General features: G+C 35.8%; 1 protein-coding gene and 1 long non-coding RNA gene across 2 annotated transcripts in view; one reads left to right on the forward strand and one right to left on the reverse strand.

Moving 5' to 3' along the window:
* Positions 1 to 869: 869 nt before the first annotated feature.
* LOC139973634 (uncharacterized) overlaps positions 870 to 26,513 on the forward strand; it is a 29,337-nt gene continuing 3,693 nt past the window's right edge. The window contains exons 1-3 of the long non-coding RNA XR_011795278.1: positions 870 to 990; positions 13,106 to 13,216; positions 26,046 to 26,458. This is a non-coding gene — a long non-coding RNA (uncharacterized lncRNA). The remainder of the gene's footprint in view (positions 991 to 13,105; positions 13,217 to 26,045; positions 26,459 to 26,513) is intronic.
* Positions 8,511 to 26,513, reverse strand: part of LOC139973623 (uncharacterized) — an 86,147-nt gene continuing 68,144 nt past the window's right edge. Inside the window, exon 3 of the transcript XR_011795272.1 lies at positions 8,511 to 12,434. The gene's annotated coding sequence lies outside the window, so the exon portion shown is untranslated. The remainder of the gene's footprint in view (positions 12,435 to 26,513) is intronic.

The raw sequence follows: 26,513 nt of genomic DNA on the forward strand, positions 1-26,513 counted from the left end.
CGGTGGTGGCGTCTTTTGCCGATCTTTTACAGCGGGTGCCTGCATAGGGCGCTGTAAGTATTAGTTAATCGGCCTAATATCTCAGTCCATACAGTGGCGCGATGGCTTGGCGCACTGTAAGAGCTGATGAGCGAGACTCTCTTTTGCATCGCTGGTTCGAACCCCGGTGGTGGCGTCTTTTGCCGATCTTTTACAGCGGGTGCCTGCATAGGGCGCTGTAAGTATTAGTTAATCGGCCTAATATCTCAGTCCATACAGTGGCGCGATGGCTTGGCGCACTGTAAGAGCTGATGAGCGAGACTCTCTTTTGCATCGCTGGTTCGAACCCCGGTGGTGGCGTCTTTTGCCGATCTTTTACAGCGGGTGCCTGCATAGGGAGCTGTAAGTATTAGTTAATCGGCCTAATATCTCAGTCCATACAGTGGCGCGATGGCTTGGCGCACTGTAAGAGCTGATGTGAATACGAGTAGATATTAAACGTGTGCTGGCGCTATGCACAATCTGTGTACCATACATAGCAAGGTAGCATACACCCATTAAAAGCCCCGTTTGCCTTTCATGGCACTATCAATTATCCGTATTATGACCACGTTGATTTTTTTGCAATCCCAGTATGAAGTTTTTGTCACTTGTAAACAAACCCCTTCACTCAGTATAAACAATTTCCTACACTGCCCCTGGGAGGCCTAAAGGTGTTTAAAATTGCCTCAATTGAGCTAATTTTACCACCACGTGTACTTCCATTAGTGCTTTTCAACATGATAGCCACGAAAAGCTAGATAATGGTTGATAACAGGTCAAGAATCATGTTCTCCTGCTGCTTTTTGGCACTTTTCCTGAGGGAGAACAATCGAGCGGATTGATATAGGAGTATTAGGATATAGGAGTATTCCACCTTTAAGTATGCAAACAACGAATTACTGTTATCTACCTAATGAGAAAACGCGAGAAACGCTCCTGCGTAACGAAGATGTCTAAGTCTAACTGAGGGTAAAGTTCGCAAAGTACATTTTTAGAAACGTAACATTGTGCCCTGTGTGTTCTAATATCATGAAGGGTATCTTGTAAGGCCTTTCATGTTTAATAAACCGAGATAATATAGGCATGAGGCTAGATCCCACGGCACTGTCATCTGTCAAAACGCAAATATTTGCGTTAGGTTAGCCTATATAGACTAACCTTTTTGAGGCCTAGGCTGAGCTATGCTCAAGTATTTGAATTGATTTGATTTGATTTATTTGTTTTATCACGTATTAACTTTCAAAGCCTGGCTCAGACCTAAGTTAGTTTAAGCGTTAGTTAGGACATAGGCTAGCCGTGTGAAACAACTTTACGGTATACTGTGCCCGCATATATACGTTTTTTGTCAATGCCATGAATTGAAATGGTCTTAACACCAACCCAAAAGGATCAATGAAGCTCTAGGCATTGTAAGAACTGTAGCCAAAATAAATCCATACTACATATTATTAATACTATAGGCTACCTCGGTGTGTCCTATTTAAATTGTCAATAAATGCATATGATTCAATGGGCCTAGGCTAGCCCTATATAAAATAATTTACAAGAAACAGAAAGACTACCCTTACTCAAAATCCATATGCATACAGGGCATGGCCCAATTATGGCATTTTTTATCATGGCCCATATATCTGTGCCATATATGGAATTTATATCTGGCCATAACAAGAATTGGGCAGATATAACTTAATTGATATAAGATAAAGGCCATATCTGCCTCAGATAAAACTTTATATGGGTCACTTTTTATCTGGACCAGATATGGTCCATATATAGCAGATCCATATATGGCTTACATATGGCAAATCCATATCTGTCCCATATATGGCAGATCCATATCTGAGAAACCAATATTTGGCTCATTATATGGCAAATCAATATCTGGCCTATATATGGCACAACCATATCTGGCTCATTAATTAGAAATCCATATCTGGCTCATATATGTCAAATCCATATCTGGTCCATTACTTAGAAATCCATCACTGCCCCATATTATGATCAATCCAGATTGAACTAGTTAAAAAAAAAACTACATCTGTGCCAGAACTTCATCTGGCGATGTAAAGAAATATATTTTGAAACCAAATAAAGGCAATATATGGCGCAGATAAAGCAACTCTTTATTTACTGCTTAATTATCATGGCCATTGATTACATTTCCTGTTTGATCCATCAGCAGGTAATTTCGTTTTTTTCTTGTTTCAACATACCACAGTATGTCCAAGCCAAATAATAAAAAAAAAATACTAAAAGAGGGATTTCTGTTCAAACGATTAAGGCAATATGATTGTCAGAACAAAAATACATGGTAAAAGAGAGTAAAATATCCTGGCATGATAAACGTTCCACAAATAAATTGGCACTTGAAAGTCTGCTTCATGACAAAATGCCCTTCACTCTGCCGTCTCTAGGCAGCTGTCTTCAGTCTCTGCAAGGTCTGCAAGTCCTTTCATCGACACAATTCTCAAAATAATGACGAAGATAGACATTTAAAGTTGGGACTTACTTTATTTCCAACACATTCCAAACCCAATTGTGTACATAACATTTTGTGACACAGTTTTATTTGTGCCTCACAATGCTTCGAACTTCGAAAAAGATTTCAAAATCATTTCAAATTGTGTCTGAAACAAACCCATCTCCAGTCTAAAAAGCAAGGCATAATTGGAGGTGAAGATCAACTTATCTTGGACTTAAGAATCTGCAGTATTGGCCTCAAACATATCACTCAAAAAGCTCCTTGCTGTTACCTGATCCGAATACAGCTGCACGCTCTGACAGATATTTTACTTGTACGAGAGTTTTTGTGTATACACTGTATTGTAAAAGTATACTTTAAACTAGCATCGCGCGGTACCACTAGTGCACTTAGAAATAATACTTGAAGGTTGAGTTCTTTATTCTTCTGTGGTCCTGTAGAGGTTGATACTAAATTGCATTGTGCTATTGCTTTATTTTATATATTTGCTTTAGTAAATAGTTTTCTGGAGGGCGATATATGTTCCATTCAGTGTCGAAGTTCAGTCCCAAAATATGTTGTTTCCATTCGTTCCAAAAAATTTCTTCCTTCTGACTGTTCAGTTCACTATAGAATTCTTTGCCAATGTCCTGAAATCAATAGGTTTTATTTTTCGAATCTCCATCACCCTTTCTTACCCTTTCTATTAAATTTCCTTATGCTCTCTACTCCTATCATGTGTACACTAGCTGCCTTTCCTATCTCACTCACAGAGTAACCGTTGCAAATATGTCCTTTGTTCAAAAGCAGGTCTCACATCATGGAGGTCTTTTTTACCTCCATGTTCACACTTAATTACCCTCTGAGTCATCCTTTTTCCATCAATGACTCTGTGGTTACCTAGCAAACCAGATAGATCAAGTGTCCAATTTATACCCTCTTTGACTTAGTGTACACTGTTAGTGCTTTACCATTGAAATATGTGCAGTACGTACCACAAATTCCACAATATACTGTATAGGGCAATGTAAATCTCTATGAAAATACACTAAGTAAGAGCATACAGTCTTACATGTATATCTAGTTATATCTGGCTTTATATGGCCAGATAAAACTTTATCTGCATATCTGGATTGACTCTTTATCCAGTTATATCTGGCTTTATATCTTTATTAGGCCAGATAAAACTTGATATGCCTATCTGGATTGACTCTATATCCAGTTATATCTGGCTTTATATGGCCATATCAAACTTGATATGGATATCTGGCTTAAAATTATATCAAGATATATCTGGCTTTATATGGCCGTATCAAACTTGATATGCATATCTGGCTTACACTTAATTATATCAAGATATATCTGGCTTTATATGGCCATATCAAACGTGATATGCTTATCTGGCTTACACGTATATATCAAGATCTCTGGCTTTATATGGCCATATCAAACTTGATATGGATATCTGGCTTACAATTATATCAAGATATATCTGGCTTTATATGGCCAGATAAAACTTAATATGCATATCTGGCTTACACTTAATTATATCAAGATATATCTGGCTTTATATGGCCATATCAAACGTGATATGCTTATCTGGCTTACACGTATATCAAGATCTCTGGCTTTATATGGCCATATCAAACTTGATATGGATATCTGGCTTACAATTATATCAAGATATATCTGGCTTTATATGGCCAGATAAAACTTAATATGCGTATCTGGATTGACTCTTTATCCAGTTATATCTGGCTTTATATGGCAATATCAAACTTTATATGCATATCTGGCTTACAATCATATCAAGTTATATCTGGCTTTTTATGGCCATATCAAACTTGATATGGATATCTGGATTACAATTATACCAAGATATATCTGGCTTTATATGGCCAGATAAAACTTTATATGCGTATCTGGATTGACTCTTTATTCAGTTATATCTGGCTTTATATGGCCATATCAAACTTGATATGGATATCTGGATTACAATTATATCAAGATATATCTGGCTTTTAATGGCTATATTAAACTTTATATGCAGATCTGGCTTACAATTATATCAAGTTATATCTGGCTTTATATGGCCAAATCAAACTTGATATGGATATCTGGATTACGATTATACCAAGATATTTCTGGCTTTATATGGTCAGATAAAACTTTATATGCGTATCTGGATTACAATTATATCAAGATATATCTACCTTTATATGGCCATATCAAACTTGATATGGATATCTGACTTACAATTATATCAAGATATATCTGGCTTTATATGGCCAGATAAAACTTTATATGCGTATCTGGATTGACTCTTTATTCAGTTATATCTGGCTTTATATGGCCATATCAAACTTGATATGGATATCTGGATTACAATTATATCAAGATATATCTGGCTTTTAATGGCTATATTAAACTTTATATGCAGATCTGGCTTACAATTATATCAAGTTATATCTGGCTTTATATGGCCAAATCAAACTTGATATGGATATCTGGATTACGATTATACCAAGATATTTCTGGCTTTATATGGTCAGATAAAACTTTATATGCGTATCTGGATTACAATTATATCAAGATATATCTACCTTTATATGGCCATATCAAACTTGATATGGATATCTGACTTACAATTATATCAAGATATATCTAGCTGTATATGGCCATATCAAACTCTATATGCGTATCTGGATTGATTCTATATCCAGTTATATCTGGCTTTATATGGCCATATCAAAATGTATATGGATATCTGACTTACAATTATATCAAGATATATCTAGCTTTATATGGCCATATCAAAATTTATCCATCCAGATATAGCCAGATATAAAACCAGATATGGAATTTGAGTCAGGGTAGCTTGATCAAATGATTTTGTTGGAAGAAAAAGACCTTTAACGTGGCAAAGTTATTGTATGCCATCATAACTGATATTTGTTAGCTTATATATACCTACCACAGGCTGACACTAACATGCAGGCATAGCCTTAAATATGCTAATTTACTTGGCTAGGTTGTAACTTTAATTTGTCATATGAAATGCAAGACATGTACTTAATAAGAATGCAGACACTCGTTCTATTGTTATTATTTCATCGTGTGCAATCAGCATGTACATTAGGCTCCTTTTGAAAGTATAATTTTACAAGTCTCAAATCATATATTTTTCAGTTGAACATGGATAGCATATTACGTCATCTGCGGTTACCAAGTACGTGTTGCAGAGGTAGTCAGAAAATTCACAAATGAAAATATAAGTTGGTCATGCATGCATGTTTTTGACTCAAAGCGGGGATCAAGTTGCTATATCCAAGACTCCATGCACTGTAAAGCTTATTTTGTTGTAATATTTGCAAAAGTTTTCCTCTTGTTGCTCACAGTTAAAGGGCGTGAAGACTCGCGCAAAAAGAAACGTCTACAATGCAGGTAATCTGACCTAGTTTTGAATGAGGTGTAAGACACCACCTTCGATCCCAGAAAATACACACACAGCTTACTAATGTCCGTAAATGGACACTAGTGTACAGTCAGTACGTACAGCTGCGGTCAATACCCACAGCACAGTGTATAAATGATACAGGGATGGACATCTCATGTCCAGCTAAAGATAACAAGGTATCACGTTTCATTACTGTCTGAATTTTGTAGCGACACAAACAAAACGTCACTTACTTGAAATGGTCACGTACCACTTGCCATGCCATCATGTAGCAAAACCACACAGTCAGATTGAAGTACGTCACACAGTGGCGTAGGAAGGTACTTTTGAGTTCGGGCTGAAGACTGATGGCCGGCCTGGGGGAGGGGTCTAAGGGGAGGGGGTGTCCCCCTCCTCTTTGGAATTTTTTGCATTTCCAGGTGGCCTCAGATGCAATTTGGTGCAATATAGCACACTTCAGACACCCACTCCATTTTGTAAACTTAATTTTGTATTTTCACCTGGTCTTAGATGCAATTTGGTGCTCCAAATGAGATTTTTTTTCTCATTTGGAAATGAAAAAGGGGTTTTCTGACTTGCGAAGCGGGGGGGGGGGGCGGAATGATACTTCCGCCCCTCCACATTTTTCACTGGGGGCTAGCCCCCACCACCCGCACCCCCCACCCCCACCCCCCCCCGGTTCCTACGCCCTTGACGTCACATACCTGTAATGCATGCTTATGACCTAAACATTTTTTTACATTGTTCAACTCTTTACTCCCTTTTTTGGATTTCATTGGAAAGTTAGGATTTCAATCATTTTGATTCAATTAACAAGGTATGGTAGGCTGAAATTGTTTACTGATATCAATTTAAAACATTGTGATTTGAATTAAATGACTTCAGTTGGCAATATAGGGCTTTTCAACTTGTAAAATGGTTAGCCAATGTACTTTATGAAGCATTGTTAATTGTTATTTGAATGGTTTCATTCTCATCTTTCCAGCGGAGGGCATGGTGGTATACAAAAGTGGCTTTCTACGTTACAGGAAAACAGTTAAAGCACATGCTGGTCTAATATGTCTACATCAGTAGCCAAATGGCTTCTTATCACATGCCAATATTTTATATTTCTATGAACATATTATTTTGACGTTATTTAAAGAATCCTACTGAACATACTAAGTCTATTTACAAAATGTACCGTAATAAATTAAACCATGTTTTACGATATTCCAAACAACTATACTTTTATGATACATTCAAGCAGAGTAGAAACAACGTAAACAGTACTTGGAGTACAATTAATGAAATCCTCAATAAAAACGGTAAAGACTCATCATATCCAGCAACATTTAAAAATGATGATTGCAAAATTACAGTAGCAACGATAATGATATCGCTAGCAACTTTAACAAATACTTTGTAAATCTTGGTTATAATCTCGCTAGTAAGATTAATATTAAACTAAAAGCGGAACATTTTTTTACATAATAATGACAAGGTATGCCATTCCATATTTACATATCCAGTAACAGTAGAAGAAGTTTTAAAAGTTGCTCACACAAATGTGAAACCAAACAAAGCAGCAGGCTATGATGACTTTAAGCCAGGTATTATCAAACAAGTAATCCCATACATTGTAAAGCCTTTAACTCATCTCTGCAATATTTCTTTTAACACCGGCATTTTTGCGGATAAGCTTAAAATAGCAAAGGTAAAACCAATCTTTAAAAAGGAGACCCCAGTCATTTTGAGAATTACCGCCCTATATCTTTATTGTCAGTCTTTTCAAAAATTATTGAGCGATTAATGTTTCATCGTATATACAGTTTTCTATGTAAATATAATGTTCTTAATAACGAGCAGTACGGATTTCGTCCTGACCATTCTACAGAATTAGCTTTAGCAGATTCAGTCAACAATATTTATAATAGTCTTGATAAGAATAATACCTGTGTAGGCGTATTTCTCGACCTATCCAAAGCTTTTGACACCATCGATCACAAAATATTACTAAGTAAATTATCTTTTTATGGTATTAGAGGAACAACCCTAAATTGGCTAGATAGTTATCTTTCAAATAGATACCAATACACTTTATATAAAAAATATAAATCTGAACTTGCTAAAATCGTTTGCGGAGTTCCTCAGGATTCTATACTAGGTCCACTACTAATTATAATTTATGTCAATGATATCGTCAATGTCTCCGATATTGCTAAAATAATATTATTTGCCGACGACACAAATATTTTCTTCGATTCCCAAAATCTACTGTCATCACATAAAACTGTTTCTACTGAGCTAACTAAATTTTCCAGCTGGTTTGCAGCAAACAAATTATCTCATAATGCCTCAAATTTACAGAAGAGCGTGTTGAAATGACAATATATACAGGGACACTATGACTGACATTAGTGTCCGTAAATGTTCCGAAGATGCATACTGACTCGACCTGATGTAAGTCCATATAAAGTTAGAGACATAAATATGTAAAACATTTGTTAAATTGCCACTTCACTTTGTAAACTTGATCACTTAGCATCTGAACAATAGGATTAATGACTGAACTGATAGCCATCAATATTTTCAGATGTCCAAAATTTGCATTGCAAAATAATGTATTTGAAGGAGGAAAGAAATGTTTGGAAAAAAGAAAGAAGAAAACCAAATGTCTTTAAAAAAAAACTTAAAATGATTTGATTTGATTTGATTTATTTATTTGTTTTTCACGTGTAAATTTACAGTGTGAAGGAAGTCTTCCAAAAAGCGTACAACAGCTTAACAAAGTCGAAGACTCCCTGTATTAAGGAAAGGAGAAAAGTATTTGCATAACAATACAAAATAGAATAATTCGACAATCAATGAATGATGAATATTAATACATGTTTTTAAGACGACCATTTAGGTTCATTAATTGCAGTCTATTGGCTTATTTCTCTGAATATTTGACTGCATCTGATGCATTGTTTGAATTCTACAGATGGTCTCTGACAGAGTCAGGACTTTAACCATATTATTTACCAACAAACAGACTAAATGTGGAAGGCTTAAAAGTAGTTTTAACTGTTGTTATAACAACAAGTTCTATACTTCACCCTTATAGTTCCTCTTCATCAGCATCTATGTCTGTGTCCTTTGCAATGACTTCCTCAACAGCCAAATCTTTGTGAGTTCTGTGCTCATTAATTGAGATACGTAATTTTATACAAAGCTTGATCTTTTACCTTTCTGCTTGTTAATTGTTTGTATGCTTACAGTTAGTTCATCATGACATTTTCCATGAACACCCTGGGTTCCACACGTTTTCCCCCACTGGTGCAACAGTTTCATTGGAAGAACCATCTTTTCAGAGTTACTTACTCAACCTTGGAATGTAGATACTTACCCTAAATTGTCTAGGACTTGAAACCAAGATCATTCTTTATTAATACTCTTTCTTTGAATGTAAAGCTTCAAATCATGTACATTGATATGGTTACAAAATTGCAAGCTTTGCAGAAAAATCTCGAGCTTATACTTCTTTCATGTTTGACAAGTGGATGTAATATGATTAGAAGAATATTCTGATTCTGTAGAGGTCAAAGGTCATTTAAGGTCAGCAGAGTTAAAGCCTTAAATATTATACACAAGATATCTCAAGAAGGGTAGCTGCAATTTTTGACACATGGATGCACCATATTTAGGAGATATGTATTGTTCATCATGAAGGTTAAGGTCATTTGAGTCTGCAAATAGTGTAAAACACTTTATTTCAAGAATAGTTACTTTGATGGACCTCCTTGTAACACATGTATGTTCCACATTGACTGGAGGAAACCAGATGCCAGGCAGGGCCATCCACATCTTCAAGTAGATACAATAACTATTAAAGATTCCTTGTCCAGGTATGAGTAAATAAAACTGCCAATGCTCAGGATTGAAAGTGTAAGATGTTTGACCACTAGTTAATGGAGTTTCCTAATGAATCCTTAATGCACTGGTCTACATCAACGGTGCATGTCTAAATGATGTATGACTACTAATTAATGGAGACACCTAATGAATCCTAATGCACTGGTCTACATCAACCGTATGTCTAAAAGTTGTTTGATTACTAATTAATGGAGACTTCTAATGAATCCTTAATGCACTATAGTCTACATCAATGGTGCATGTCTAAAAGATGTTTGACAACTAATTAATGGAGACACCTAATTAATCCTTAATGCACTAGTCTACATTAACGGTGCATGTCTAAAAGATGTTTGAATACTAATTAATGGAGACACCTAATTGAGCCTTAATGCACTATAGTCTACATCAATGGTGCATGTCTAAAATATGTTTGACAACTAATTACTGGAGACACCTAATTAATCCTTAATGCACTATAGTCTACATCAATGGTGCATGTATAAAATATGTTTGACAACTAATTAATGGAGACACCTAATTAATCCTTAATGTACTATAGTCTACATCAATGGTGCATGTCTAAAAGATGTTTGACAACTAATTAATGGAGACACCTATTTAATCCTTAATGCACTGTAGTCTACATCAATGGTGCATGTCTAAAAGATGTTTGACAACTAATTAATGGAGACACCTAATTAAGCCTTAATGCACTATAGTCTACATCAATGGTGCATGTCTAAAAGATGTTTGACAACTAATTAATGGAGACACCTAATGAATACTTAATGCACTGGTCTACATCAACCGTATGTCTAAATGTTGTTTGATTACTAAGTCATGGAGACTTCTAATGAATCCTTAATGCACTATAGTCTACATCAGTGGTGCATGTCTAAAAGATGTTTGACAACTAATTAATGGAGACACCTAATTAATTATTAATGCACTAGTCTACATCATCAGTGCATGTCTAAAAGATGTTTGACTACTAATTAATGGAGACACCTAATTAATCCTTAATGCACTATAGTCTACATCAAATGGTGCATGTCTAAAAGATGTTTGACAACTAATTAATGGAGACACCTAATTAAGCCTTAATGCACTAGTCTACATCAACGGTGCATGTCTAAAAGATGTTTGACTACTAATTAATGGAGACACCTAATGAATACGTAATGCACTGGTCTACATCAACCGTATGTCTAAAAGTTGTTTGATAACTAAGTAATGGAGACCTCTAATGAATCCTTAATGCACTATAGTCTACATCAGTGGTGCATGTCTAAAAGATGTTTGACAACTAATTAATGGAGACACGTAATTAATCCTTAATGCACTAGTCTACATCAACAGTGCATGTCTAAAATATGTTTAACTACTAATTAATGGAGACACCTATTTAATCCTTAATGCACTTTAGTCTACATCAATGGTGCATGTCTAAAAGATGTTTGACAACTAATTAATGGAGACACCTAATTAATCCTTAATGCACTAGTCTACATCAACGGTGCATGTCTAAAAGATGTTTGATTACTAATTAATGGAGACACCTAATTAATCCTTAATGCACTAGTCTACATCAACCATGCATGTCTAAAAGTTGTTTGATTACTAATTAATGGAGACACCTCATTAATCCTTAATGCACTATAGTCTACATCAATGCTGCATGTCTAAAGTATTCAGACATATCAACTCCTTTGTGAATGTACACATTGTAATGAAGACATTGCAAAAGCAACTTTATGCATTGCCAGGGGCGTAGCGAAGGGTTTTTTGTTGGGGGGGTGTGGAGAATTTGATTTGCCGACGGATCTGGAAGTGGAGACTGAAATGGGAGAGGGGTCTAAGGGGAGGGGGTGCCCCCCTCTCCTTTGGAATTTTTTTAGTTTTGAAACGTCCTTAGATGCAATCTGGTGTATATTTAAAGTCAAATTTGATTTGCCGACGGATCTGGAAGTGGTGACTGAAATGGGGGGGGGTCTAAGGGGAGGGGGTTCCCCCGCCCCTTTGGAAATTTTTTAGTTTTGAAACGTCCTTAGATGCAATCTGGTGTATATTTAAAGTCAAATTTGATTTGCCGACGGATCTGGAAGTGGTGACTGAAATTGGGGAGGGGTGTAAGGGGAGGGGGTGGCCCCCGCCCCTTTGGAAAATTTTTAGTTTTGAAACGTCCTTAGATGCAATCTGGTGCATATTTAAAGGCAAATTTGATTTGCCGACGGATCTGGAAGTGGTGACTGAAATGGGGGAGGGGTCGAAGGGTAGGGGGTATACCCCTCCCCTTTGGAAAATTTTTAGTTTTGAAACGTCCTTAGATGCAATCTGGTGCATATTTTAAGTCAAATTTGGCACGGAAGAAGCTCCCGTTCTCCTTTTCTCTATTCAGCTTTCCTTCTTTCTTCCCCTTCCGCTCTCTTCACCTTTTCTCCTTTGCCGACAGACCCAAACTTTGCCGACAGCGACCAAATTATTGGGGGGTGTGACACCCCCCACACCCCCCCCCCCCCCGCTCGCTACGCCCCTGTGCATTGCACTACAAGAGCATCGATGCTGTTGATAGATTACTGATGACGGCAGGCGGCCTTCCATAGATTACGAGTGTGCCTATAAAATAAATGAAATATTCTGTTCTTTCAATGTACATGCCTTTATCTCAACTATAAATCCAAGTAACGTACATCTGGTAGAGTGGTGCATGATAAAGTCATGAGGTGACTGACATTTATGTGATTATTTATCATACTGCAGGGTGTGGCTAACTGGCTAATCATGTCCATTAAGTACACCCACATAAGATATGGTAGGAGTGTTTGGGTGGGGCTGGGATGGAGGAGAGGGTGGTGGTGGTGAAATCCACTCAAGTTTGTACGGAATGCTCTTTTTATACAAACATCACATTTTCCAGATCTCCTACCAGAATATTTACTTTCACACAAAAATAATTCACAAAATTTCCTAGCTGAAGCTTTGCAAAAATTCTATGCCAGCCACCCACCTATCCTTCACACCCACCCCCCAAAAAAGAGGAGATTTTTCGAATCTATTGGTTCATGATGATCGGTAACAGATGAACTAACAAACGGTGACATGACAAAGGAAAGAGAATCTAGACCATTTCATAAATCTAGCAAGACTCCAATGTTACAAACTTAATTTAATGAATATTTCAGATGGAATTATGGAAACCCAGTTAACTGTTGTGAAAGCAAAAACCTTTGTCTATAGGTGAATAGCTACAATAATTGTCATGTTTGTCTTGGTTTATTTAATTCTAGATATATGTCAGATTATATTGATATCATGGAGCCTGACGATGATTCATGTGGGAGTAATGAGGACCTGAAAGCCGTCATTGAAGAGAGTCTGAGGGACCGGGACGATACAAGGTAAATTTGATAGTGCAGTAGTTGAAGAAAGATGCCATCTGATTATATATTGCAAGATTGTCTTAATATTTATACCTATATTTACAGCATATGATGCGCAAAAAGGCTTAATTCATTTAATGTCTCATATATTTTTATGTAAATGGGTAGATTCTCTTTCTTTCTATTATTTTCTATCACTCTAAATACAAAAGAGTGAATTTTTAACCTTAATGGAGTGAATTTTTACTCTTTTTTTTCTGAGAGTGTAGTGAGTAGTCACTCTGTGATGAGTGAAATTCACTCTTTCAAAAGAGTGAGAATTTTCACTCCTTAAAAAGAGTGGGCTTTCACTCTAAAAGAGTTGGCTTTGTCACTCTGAAAGAGTGAATCACTCTTGAGTTACAGTGAAATTCACTCTATTAAGAGTTAATGATATTTTACCGCTGATTTAGAGGAATGAGATTGGGTCACTAGAATGAGTTTGTGACTCAATAGAAAAGCCCGATCTATTCACAGAAATATGGCTACTACACTGATGACAAGACTATTTACTAGATTTGAACACTGTTGTAAAATCTAAAAAGGACAAAAACAGCAATTCATGGTAGTAAATATATTAAACAGTGGAAATGATACCAAGTTTCAGATACAAGAACAGACAGTGGCAAAATTTGAAAATTACAACTACTAAGGCACAAAATATGCAATGACTGATTCACTCACCCCACCTGTATGTACCCCTCATACAAATGTGATTTTCTAATAATTGAAATAATTCTAGTTTTCTCCATGAAACAAGTATCAGAGTGTGTTTGCAATACCTATAAAATGTTTTTTTGCAAATAACGCTGTTGGCAATCTTACAATTTCAATTCGCTCTATGCAAACATTCATCATTTTTGAACTTGTTTTGGTGCCTTTATAAATATGTGAAAAATATATGGAGAACAACAATCACACTGGAATACTACTGTCAATGACTGTGAACGAATATGTGGCAGCACAATGGTACATTCCTGACAAATGTAAATTAAAGGCTCCATCATATGTACATCTAAACCCATCTACCCTCTGGGTGGCAAAATATATTAGGTTTACAACAGCAATTTAGGCAAAAATTTGAAGGGAAATTAACCAAGTGCATTTTTATTAATATAAGGCACAAGTTAGTCTATTTTCTAACTATTGGAATTGGAATACAACTTCTCAATTTGGTTTTGCAAACAATTCCCTCCCAAAAGAATTTCAAGTTGCCATATGATATGGTACTCTTTACAGAGTTTAATGAGTTAAAAATAATGGTGGAGTCTGGAAACAGTCTTAGAGTGTCCAGATTTTAAACAGATGCATTGGGACCATATAAAGTAATAATGTAAAAATGATGAATGAAAATGAAATAACAAATATGGAGATTTGTGTACTGCTGCTTGAGATTTAGCCTTTGTTAGTGCTATAGCCCCTACTGTATTTTGTGGCGTACTCCACTTAGGATAGAGACTCACTATAGCAGGGATTCCCTAACCTATACCCCCACGAACCCGCTGTGGATATCAGAGTTGTCCACAAACCCCCAACTTTTCCAGACACGATCTGAGTCATTATTATACTATAATACGCAAAACAGTTCTTCGTAAAAGATCAAGTACATGACGTCGTATTGTAATGAAAAAAAAACAAGAGGTGAACAAATATTTATTTGGAAACATTAAGATCAGATCAACTTCAAGACGTACTAGCCCTTACTCAAAATCCATATATGGCCCATATATGGCAATTTGTATCCGGCCCATCTCTGTGCCATGCATGGAATTTATATCTGGCCATATCAAGAATTGGGCAGATATATACTTGATATAAGATAAAGGCCATGTCTGCCTCAGATAAAACTTTATATGGATCACTTTTTATCTGGACCAGATATGGTCCATATATGGCAAATCCATATCTGGACTATGTATGGCAAATCCATATCTGGCCCATATATGGCAAATCCATATCTGGCCCATATAGCAGATCCATATATTGCTTATATATGTCAAATCCATATCTGGCCCATATATGGCAAATCCATATCTGTCCCATATATGGCAGATCCATATATGGCTTATATATGGCAAATCCATATCTGGCCCATATATGGCAGATCCATATCTGAGAAATCCATATTTGGCTCATGATTGGCAAATCCATATCTGGCCCATATATGGCACATCCACATCTGGCCCATTAGAAATCTATATCTGGCCCATTTATGGCAAATCCATATCTGGCCCATTACTTAGAAATCCATATCTGGCTCATATATGCCACATCCATATATATTGCCCTTGGCAAATCCATTACTGTCTCATATTATGATAAATCCAGAGTGAACTAGTTAAAAAAATATGGCTTCATCTTTGCCAGAACTTCATCTGGCGATGTGGAGAAATATAATTTGAAACCAAATAAGGGCAATATATGGCGCAGATAAAGCAACTCTTTATGTACTGCTTAATTATCTGGGCATTGATTACATTTCCTGTTTGATCCATCAGCAGGTATTTTTCTTTTTCTTGTTTCACCTTACCCACAGTATGTCCAAGCCTTTACAGATGAAAAACTAATATTAAAAAAGGGTCTTCTGTTCAAACGATTATTGAGGCAATATGACCGTCAGAACAAAAATACATGGTTAATAGAATAAAATATCCTGGCATGATAAAATGCTCCACGAATAAATTGGCTCTTGAAAGCCTGCTTCATGACAAAATGCCCATCACACTGCCGTCTCTAGGCTGTTTTCAGTCTCCGCAAGGTCTGCGAGTCCTTTTCATCGACACAATATTCAAAACAATGACGAAGGCATAAAGTTGGAATTACTTTATTCCCAGCACATTCCAAACCCAATTGTATACATAACTTTTTTTTGTGACACATAGTTTTATTCATGACTCACATTGCTTCCAACTAGAAAGACATTTCGAAATCATTTCAAATTGTGTCTGAAAAAAACCGTCTCCATACATAGGAGGTTGGGGGGCTGAGGGGCTGCAGCCCCCCAACCAAAATTTTTGGTGAAAATTCAGGCAATATGCTGAGAATTTTTCGGGCACCTACTGAAAGAAGAAAAATTTGCAGTTTTTTTGCGGCCACCTACTGAAAGAAGAGTAATTTGCAATGTGTTTTTCAATAGTTAAACTGATAATGTTATTATCGTTATTATTGTAACGACTTCCCCAATAATTAAACCAATATGGAAGGGTAAATATAAAATATAACCAATTTTTTTTGCGCGCTCCGCGCGCGTTCAACATGTTAATGTGCATATCATATAGTATTCACCGGTTAGTGGCATGTGATGTAATAACCGATGAATGCCTATATGATATGCACATTAACATGTTGAACGCGCGCGGAGCGCGCGAAAAATTTGGTTAAATTTTGTGTTATATTTTTCGGGCAAGTCGTTACAGCCCCCCCTCCCCCCCAAATCAAATTAGGCTCCTACGCCTATGTCTCCATACAATTAGACCTAAAAAGCAAGGCTTAATTGGAGGTAAAGATCAACTTATCTTGGCCTTAAGAATTGGCAGTTTTGGCCTCAAACATATCACTCAAAGCGCTCCTTGCTGTTACCTAATCCGACTGCTATGGTCATAAAATGACCGCTGTTCAAAAATAATACTTGAAGGTTGAGTTATTTATTCTTCTGTGGTCCTGTAGAGGTTGATACTAAATTGCATTGTGCTATTCCTTTATTTATTATATTTGGTTTAGTAAATAAGTTCCAGGAGGGCGATATATGTTCCATTCAGTATCGAAGTTCAGTCCCAAAATATGTTGTTTCCATCTGTTCCAAAAAAATTCTTCCTTACTTCTGACTGTTCAGTATAGAATCCTTTGCCAATGTCCTATCTCAATGGGTTATTTTTTACGAATCTCCATCACCCTTCCTTAATGTACCAATCCTTTCTATTAAATTCCCTTCTGTTCTCTACCCCTACCATGTGTAAACTGTTTTTCCTATCTCACTCCCAGAGTATCAATACACATATATGTCCTTTGTTCCAAAGAAGGTTTTCTCACCATGGAGGTCTGTTTTTACCTCCATATTCACACTTAATTACCCTCATAGTCTTCCGTTTTCCATCAATGACCCTGTGGTAACCTAGCAACCCAGATAGATCAAGTAGCCGATTTATACCCCCTTTGACTTAGTGTGCACTGTAAGTGCTTTACCATGGAAATATGTGCAGTACGTACCACAAATTCAACAATATAGGGCAATGTAAATCTCTATGAAAATACACTAAGTAAGAGCATACAGTCTTACATGTATATCCAGTTATATCTGGCTTAATATGGCCAGATAAAACTTTATCTGCATATCTAGATAGACTCGATGTCCAGTTATATCTGGCTTTATATCTTTATTAGGCCAGATAAAACTTGATATGCCTATCTGGATTGACTCTATATCCAGTTATATCTGGCTTTATATGGCCATATCAAACTTGATATGGATATCTGGCTTACACTTATATCAAGATATATCTGGCTTTATATGGCCATATCAAACTTGATATGGACATCTGGCTTACAATTATATCAAGATGTATCTGGCTTTATGTGGCCATATCAAACTTTAAATGCATATCTGGCTTAAAATTATATCGAGATATATCTGGCTTTATATGGCCATATCAAACTTGATATGGATATCTGGATTACAATTATATCAAGATATATCTGACTTTATATGGCCAGATAAAATGTTATCGGTATATCAAGATCGACATATCAAACTTGATATGGATATTAAATAAAATAAATATGCTAGTAAAATAAATAACAAAGGTAAATCACATAAAACCATCTATGATAACAATAGTCATTCAATATTCACATCCCCAGTCACTGAAGAAGAACTAATTAAAATTGCAACTTCCAACTTGAAACCCAATAAAGCAGCAGGATATGATGATTTTACACCTGGTATTATAAAAAATGTATTCCTTTTATTGCTAAGCCTTTGACCCATATATGTAATTTATCATTTAACACTGGCGTATTCCCAAATAAAACGGCAAAGGTTATACCAATCTATAAAAAGGGAGATTCAAATGTATATGAGAATTATCGACCGATTTCATTGCTTTCCTGTTTTTCTAAAATCATAGAACGACTTATGTTCAATCGCATATTTACTTTTCTTATATATGTAACTTACTCATGTCGGCATTTCGATGTTTCCATCTTATAATTTGCTGAACGTATTTCAAAATTTCAACTGTTTAATCTCCACCAAAAATAATAGGATAAAAGTGGTACTATAAAGCTGTGTAATTATAACCCTTGGTCAACACAAGGTCAACATCAATACATTATTGACGGACATTTGCGGTGACCATGCGAACTAAAATTTTCATTTAGCATATATTGTGGATATCAGGACTTTTTATAGATAGTTTCAATTGAAAGGGAAGGTCGAAAAATCCAGCTTGGTGCTCCAGCAATAACGATTTGTATTGTATCTCTATACTTACAAAAAGTCTTGGGTAGGGGATGGGTCTGAATTATATATTAATCCAGATATAGGCCTACGGAAAAATAAAATCTCAAAGTTTTGGTCGCACATTTTTTAAGAGATTCTGTATTCTCAAGTACAAACAACAATGTAATATCCATTTAAAAAAATGTAGAATAATGATAAATATCTCAAAGAGGCTCGGATATCTTTAAAATGACATCTGGCTTCTTTTATATTTAACATTTATGTTTTCTTTTGTGTGTAGCCAAGTGCAACTAGCATTTAATTCATGAGACTATTGTCACGATACATTATTCGTCCACTGGCACTTACAACCAGGCCTAGGTGTTCATTGAAACATTTTAACGATATCTATGCTGAACATTCCAATGAAATGTTTGTTAAAGATTACATGTGAGTAATTAAGAGCGATGTGTAGCGTGTATCATACCAAAGCACACACACGCACACGCGCGAATACAAAGCGCCACGAGCCCACATTAAATAAGACACTCACTCTCTTACAAATGTAAATGTCAGTATTTAGACGATATCAGAACGACAAACATTAACGGCAGACATATATACAAATCCAAAGCCTCTAATTATCTGTTCATTCAATAAGAATCGTCGCACTTAAGGATGAACATATAGGAAAATTAAAGAACAGTGTGAATATAAATGGAATGATAGAAATAGAACGAAGTTGTTAGTTAATCTATTGTCAAACCCGCTAAGACAGAAACGCATTGATAAACGACAGGATTATCTCAGAAACTGTAAATGAATCGCAGTATGCAGTGGTAGTAGACCGTCCAGTAGATTATTTCGTTATCCTCCTTTTTTACAGAGGAATCAAATCATATTTTCTTTCCTCTGCAAAGATTTGTAATTTCGATTCGGTTTATTTGACATTCGGAGAGAAAAATATAAATATGCAAACTTAAAGTAAAAAGACATATATACCCGATAACAATGAACGTATTGTGACAAGTTGACAACATAAGACAGTTATTCTTCAACGGAGCCAACCTTGACCCCTGCAGTGTCGTTATCCGTTAAATCAACTCTTATACTGTTCATCACAGCAATTTTTGGTGTACCTATCGCTTTTGCAAATGTAGTCCTCAACACAACACAAGGTCAGAAGAGTTCATGTGAACATATATACTTTCTATCTAGCAATCGCGGAATTAACTGGTTGGAGGAGTGTCCTTTTTTCTATCAACATTGATTAGGGGAATTTTCACCAACCCAGAATTGCCGAGACCGGTTTGTGACGTTTGGATTATAACAAGATCGTTTTTCGTTATCTACGTCCAGTTTAATGGTAATTGAAAACTTTGTTCTATAAATCAAAGGCAAATTTCCTGTTGAACTAAATATAATAAGTACTTCCAGATATAATCTGGAAGCCAATTCATTGTATGATCAAAAAAATATATTGATGATGGTTTTTATATAGCTTTGTGGAATATATATTGTATGATCTTACAAATGTATTGATCATGGATTTTATATAGCTTTGTGGAATATATATTGTATGATCCAACAAATGAATTGATCATGGATTTTACATGGCTTTGTGGAAAATATTGCCATTTTATGGACTACGTTTGCCGTGGAGCGATTTCAAGAAAATGATTTATCAATTATATATAAAAGCACTTTGCCTTAAACAAATGTAACATGATATTGCATACCATAAACCAATCGGTGTGAGATGACATACAAAAAATATATTGCCAATTTTGAAGGGAGTACTTCTAAGTATTTTATAGACCCTATATTAGAAATATTTCGGTGTTAAGAAAGTAATACATTCAATGATGAAACGTTAGGACATTTTTTATTTTATTTTGAAGAAAATGGTTTAAAGAGGAGATAACAAATTAACGCATGCATGGGGCAAAAAACGGGCGTATAAGAATATATGACAATTGTTGTTCCACCTTGTAGCGCCCAATACCTAATGTAGCCTCAATGAATGATAATAGGAAACCATTTAGACGATAAAATTTAACAATCAATTAAAAAATATTACTTATGTGTCACGGTTCTGCACTTATATGTAGATATAACTTGCTACCATGCCTATCCGGTGTTTTCAGACTAAAACAAAGTTGTGACTTTCTGGTCATCAAGTTTCGTGTGATAAAGCATTTGTTTCTTTTTGCAAGGATGGTTTACTTCTTAATTTAAAGTGCATCCTGTGAATCTCAGTAATCGTCGTGAGGTATTACTAACAGTTATGATAATAGGTTTTTTGTTCTCAAGTAATGTCTTAGAAAAACATAACAACAATTAACGTGTTCTAATGGCCTTTCCATTGGTCGTTATGGCAACGATTTGTGCATTTCGTACGTTCAAATTCAATGACGTGAATAGAACAAAGTCGTTTGTTTGATGTATAGAACGTTTATTCAGCGGTCAATGATTTTTTTGGATGCGGTACCTTAAGTCTGTGTTTCTTTTTGTACCAGTTTGTATACTGTCTATAAAAACAGTCACCATTATTTAAGGATTCATGATTAATTGAAGAATAAACCATTAGAGAGACATCAGAAACTATTAGAGAACGACGTAATGTTCACATATTGGAAAAGTATTGGAAATCTGTGTTTGTTTTTAAATGGATATTAAACAAGCGTCTACTGGTGAGAATTTGTAGTGGAAAAGTCACACTTTGAATCAACAGTGGATCTAAACTGAAGTGCTTTGTGCTAACATTTGAAAATATTTGATTGAGAGTTGGGTGCCATTAACCACAAAGAAATGAATATTTGTAAGCTAGAATTACTTCAAAATCAGTTCCTTATGAAATATTAATTACTATACAGGATAATTTGACCACGACAGAAATCTCTACGGTGAAAAAATGAACATTTTTGTTCAAGTGATAGTTTGCTTGTTATATATACTTATGGCACACCTTGAACGCACCCTAGGGGAACAGCAAAACATAACTGGAACGACGCCTTTATCTGCAACAGACAGTTTTGTGGCTGACACGGCAGAGACTATTTTATTATACTCCAAGGTTTACTTGGCATAGCAATAATAATTACAAATTTATTTGTCCTGGTGACCCACATCAGCAAAAAGAAAACAAGTCACAAAAACGTTGACATTTAAGTATTCTATCTCGCAATTGCTGACTGTCTTGTCGGATTATTTATATTATTTTTGACATTTATTTGGGGAATTCTTTCTTTTCTCGACGTACCACGCATGATCTGTCATATTTGGGTAATCATGCAACATTTCTCCATACTGTTTTCTGCACTCGTCATTATTTTACTGAGTTATGATAGACTCAAGCTTGTGAGGACTCCATTAAAATACCACAGGAAGCAAACCCACGCTCGCATCCATTCCTATGTCTTATGGAGTGGTAGCGTTTTTTTCCTCTATTGTATTGCTATTTACAGTGTCTATTTGTTGTTTCCGGACGATACAGACTACGGCGCCATTGATGTTGAGATTTGTATCCCCAAGTTATTGAAGAACGGAACATATCTAGCGATACTAAGTATCCTTGATTTCTTTATTCCGTTCACTGTTTTGCTGTTTATTAACATTGGCTTTTATTGGAAATTAGTTGGCAGCATACAGGTCATGTCAAACATGCAACAACAACAACAACACAGAGTAACTTGCAGCCTGGGAAACCAGCTATCGAATGACGGCAGCAGCTAAACAGCGCCCAACTGACAGGTCCCCATCCATACACCTGTGTGAAGAGCGGCAACGGAGATATAGAGCCTTGTCAAGGACACGGCGTAATGATCTGGCCACTAATCGGACCTGCAAGATCACAAGTCCACTGCCTTAACCACCTGACCACCACGCTCTCATTTGACCACAACTATAGTCCCATAAAATGTTCATCTCTTAAAGAGCGAAATCATTCACTTAATACAGTACGAAAGTATCTGAAGTTACTCTTTCATATGATTGACAGCCACTTCTGTAAGGACTGAACATCCTAGACACACTCAAAAAGTGGATTTCTCGCTCTATGATAAAAAAAAAAGTGTTAATTTCTTTGCAGTATAACATACGATTCCAGTTTGCGCATGTCGTTAATAGAATGCGCCAAATAACTGAGTACTTTTTTTTTAGAGCTGCCTCCGCACAGTGTATTAGCTCATTAAATGTCTCACTCACTGCTCTGGATTGTTGGATTCCTTCATCGGAATTAATTTTAACATCTGTGCATGTTGGTAACACGACATAGAAAGTTATTCTTCGGTTAATTTAGTTGAGGATATGAGCACATATATGTCTGCACAAGTTTGTGTTGCCAAAAGCTGGATCGTTATAATAACATGTTTATCTTTGTCTTATTGACTATAATGTGTGTTTTTTTTTCTTCAAACTATTGAGTTGGTAAGGAGGAAACGATGATTTGGTACGGCTGAATTACTCTTCGCTATTCTCGTTCCGTATGCCATAGTGCCACCACGGTATATGTAACCAATATTAATCTAACAACTTTAATATAAAACGACGGTTCAGAAACACCGATACCCGATTTGAACTGGGGAAAAAAAAGTCAATCGAGACCAGTCTTAATTCTTTGTATATTTAAGGTTTGTATTATGAAGACCTATGTGTTTAAATTAAACTTGAATTGGACTCGTAAACCGAAAGTGGACAATGTTTTCATTTGCACGACTACTTTCAGATGAGGTACGGTGGTGAGGTATTAAAACTTATTCTGATTAAGAAGCAAAGAAATAAGAAACACGAGATAAGAAAAGAAGTATGTTGAATGTTGAAATCGTGTTATGTTACCGTTAACAGAATATTTTTCGATGGAAAGTGTTGTTATTATTATTACTATTCATGAAGCAATAATTAATGAACATCATTTACAGGATCGTCATGTTGACGTCATCATCTATATATGAGCGTTATTCATTCACTACCATGGTCGGTGTATATGTTACCATTCATGCTATGGTGAACCCCATTATTGTCACAATAAGGCATAACATTAATATTAGATCGCGAATGCATTTTCCATCAACAAATGAACATATTTTCTTGGCTTGTCCTTCCTAAACAAGAACATATTCTTATCATGGATGTTTGCAAGTGAAGAGGTGGACATTTGAGTGAAGTTTCAATCACCGACGGACGCTTCGATTGTTCAGTGAAATTTTTGCCGAAGAAACTATATTTAGTGAAACTAGTCATGGCGAACATCGCTATATCTCAAGTAATCGAACATAGCAACGTAACTGAAGCGAATGTAAACATTTCTCTGACTAATTCTGTCCCTTCGAATGTAAACTTTCTATTTTCGTTACTTCTCTGCGGTGTTCTTGGTATACTTGTTATGTTAATGAATCTATTCGTCATTGTTACATACATTGGGAGCAAAGACATACGTGATAAAAGTGGCAATGTTTACGTTTTTTATTTAGCGGTTGCTGACTTTTTTTGTCGGAAGTTTCTTAATTTTCTTATCCACTCTATGGGCGACTGGTCGCATCCACCGTATAGTTCTCATAACTAGCATTATTTGCTGCACGTATTGCGCGGCAACTTACTTCCTATCGTTGCACTTTGATGACCAACATGGCGATGCTACTTCTATAAGACTTTGCGTTCCCGTAGTCGTCAACGAGACCATTTATCTCGTCATTCTCAACATTATCGAGTTCGTCATACCTTTCTTGATATTAGTTGTGATTAACGTTGGATTTTATTGGAAACTTGTCCATAAAATGCATAATATATCAAATATGAAACTGGAAGAAAGAAGACTACCCAAAAGGCAAAAATATATACCTAATGACCCTGAACATCGAATTAACACAAGCCGGATAACTTTTGAAGAACAGTTCGAAATTAAATTTGAGAAACAGACTGGAGGAGCGCAAAAGCACACTGTTGCACCCAGCTGCCTGTATGGACATCAGAACATGTTGTCCGAGTTGCTAATGCGAATCATGTGTTGGTGCGAAATGAGAAAGAAGATGAGATAGGATGAAGATAGAAACGTTAGGAGACATTGATTCTCGTAATCCAATTGGGGATATGACCGAACAATATTCAAAGAAGATAAGAGAATTAAGAAGGAAGATAACTCTGTATATGAGGCGGGCAGGAAAAAGGAAAATGATCAACTTCGCCGAATTGCTCAGAAGTTAGCCACCTACGTTGGAGTTTTCCTATTCTGCTTGTTACCTTTCAGGATCGTCTCCTCACTCCCTTTGTGTGGTATACCAGTGCCGGATTCACTTTTGACGATTACCTCATTCATGTTGCTATATAACTCTGTGCTTAACCCTCTTCTGTATGGTGTATTTGCAAGATTCGGTGATATTAACTGTTGTTCTGGTAAAGGTTTAATTATAGATGAAACATAACAAACCGTTCGGTTTCTGTCCTATCGCAGGTTTAACCAGGTTTGGTTCTTGTTTGGTTATGCACTGTCACCCGGCCATAGAATCATTGGTGGTGTTTTACTGTACTGCTTACTTCATTACGTCATCTCTTGAATATTTATGCCTCATGGGTACCATTACACATTTCTATATTACGTATGTAATATTATTATGTTTTGAATAATAATATGAATACTGGTTTGTTCAACTTATACTCACAGTAGGGTTTAATAAAAGGATATATCCTACAAATACGAGGATATATCCTATGGATACAAGAATATATCCTAGAGATACAAGGATATATCCTATAGATACAGGGATACATCCTAAAGATAAAAGGATATATCCCATGGATACAAAGATATATCCTATAGATACAAGAATATATCCTATAGATACAAGGATACATCCTAAAGATACAAGGATATATCATATGGATACAAGAATATATCCTAGAGATACAAGGAAATATCCTATAGATACAGGGATATATCCTAGAGAACGTGCATTTCCATGAACAAAAGGAACACACTACCGTCGCATATATTCTTCACAAAGAACAACATTCGATATGGATATTTTCTAGTGAAGGTGTGGAAACTGGTTCGTTTGTTAGCAATGTATGAGCACCTTGTTGCTTTAAAAGAACAGGAATTGTTTTCGTTACTATCTGAAATACTTTATACAATAACATTTATGTTATTCAGTTATTGGTTGAAATATAAGTGGCAATCACCTGCTTTACTTTGTTGAAGGAAGTTTGTTTCATTTGAGAACTTGCAGGACAATTGATCATGAGTCATGGTCCATAGATGTTAGTAAATATTTTATTTTTAATTGTTTCCATGTTGAATAAAATCATCTGTAAATCACCTGTAAACAACCGTATTCTTAGTTTCAATATACATTTTTTGTTTGTATTTATTATTAGGTGACCAAAGGGGGTCGTGGAAAAGCATAGAACTTAGTGAACAGAAAGAAGCATAGAAAATGGAAAGGAATAGAAAGAGAAGTTAACAAAGAAAAGTAGAATAAACTATAATGGAAAGGAGAAAAGCAGATGGATTGTATCAAATATCGAACAGAAAGTTTCAAGTGACGGGACAACAAATGTAATAAACGATAAATATTATCAAACAGGAACTTAAACGCGAGAACGTTATTACTAGTAGTTATTTGAAACTGTAAAAGGTTGCTTTATATTTCGTAAACAAAAAGAAGAAGTTTGAATTATGATTAAAACTCAGTACATTTCCGGTCGGTGTATCTTTCAATTGTGCAAAAACTCGTGGCATCACTATACAGTAAGCCTTAAGGCATAGACATCGAAGGTAATATTAACAGGCATGGGCGTCAGCAGGTTTCAGAAAGTGAGGGGGACACTATACTATCTAAGCGG

This window comes from Apostichopus japonicus, chromosome 9, assembly GCF_037975245.1.
Source record: "Apostichopus japonicus isolate 1M-3 chromosome 9, ASM3797524v1, whole genome shotgun sequence".
NCBI classification, from domain to species: domain Eukaryota; kingdom Metazoa; phylum Echinodermata; class Holothuroidea; order Aspidochirotida; family Stichopodidae; genus Apostichopus; species Apostichopus japonicus.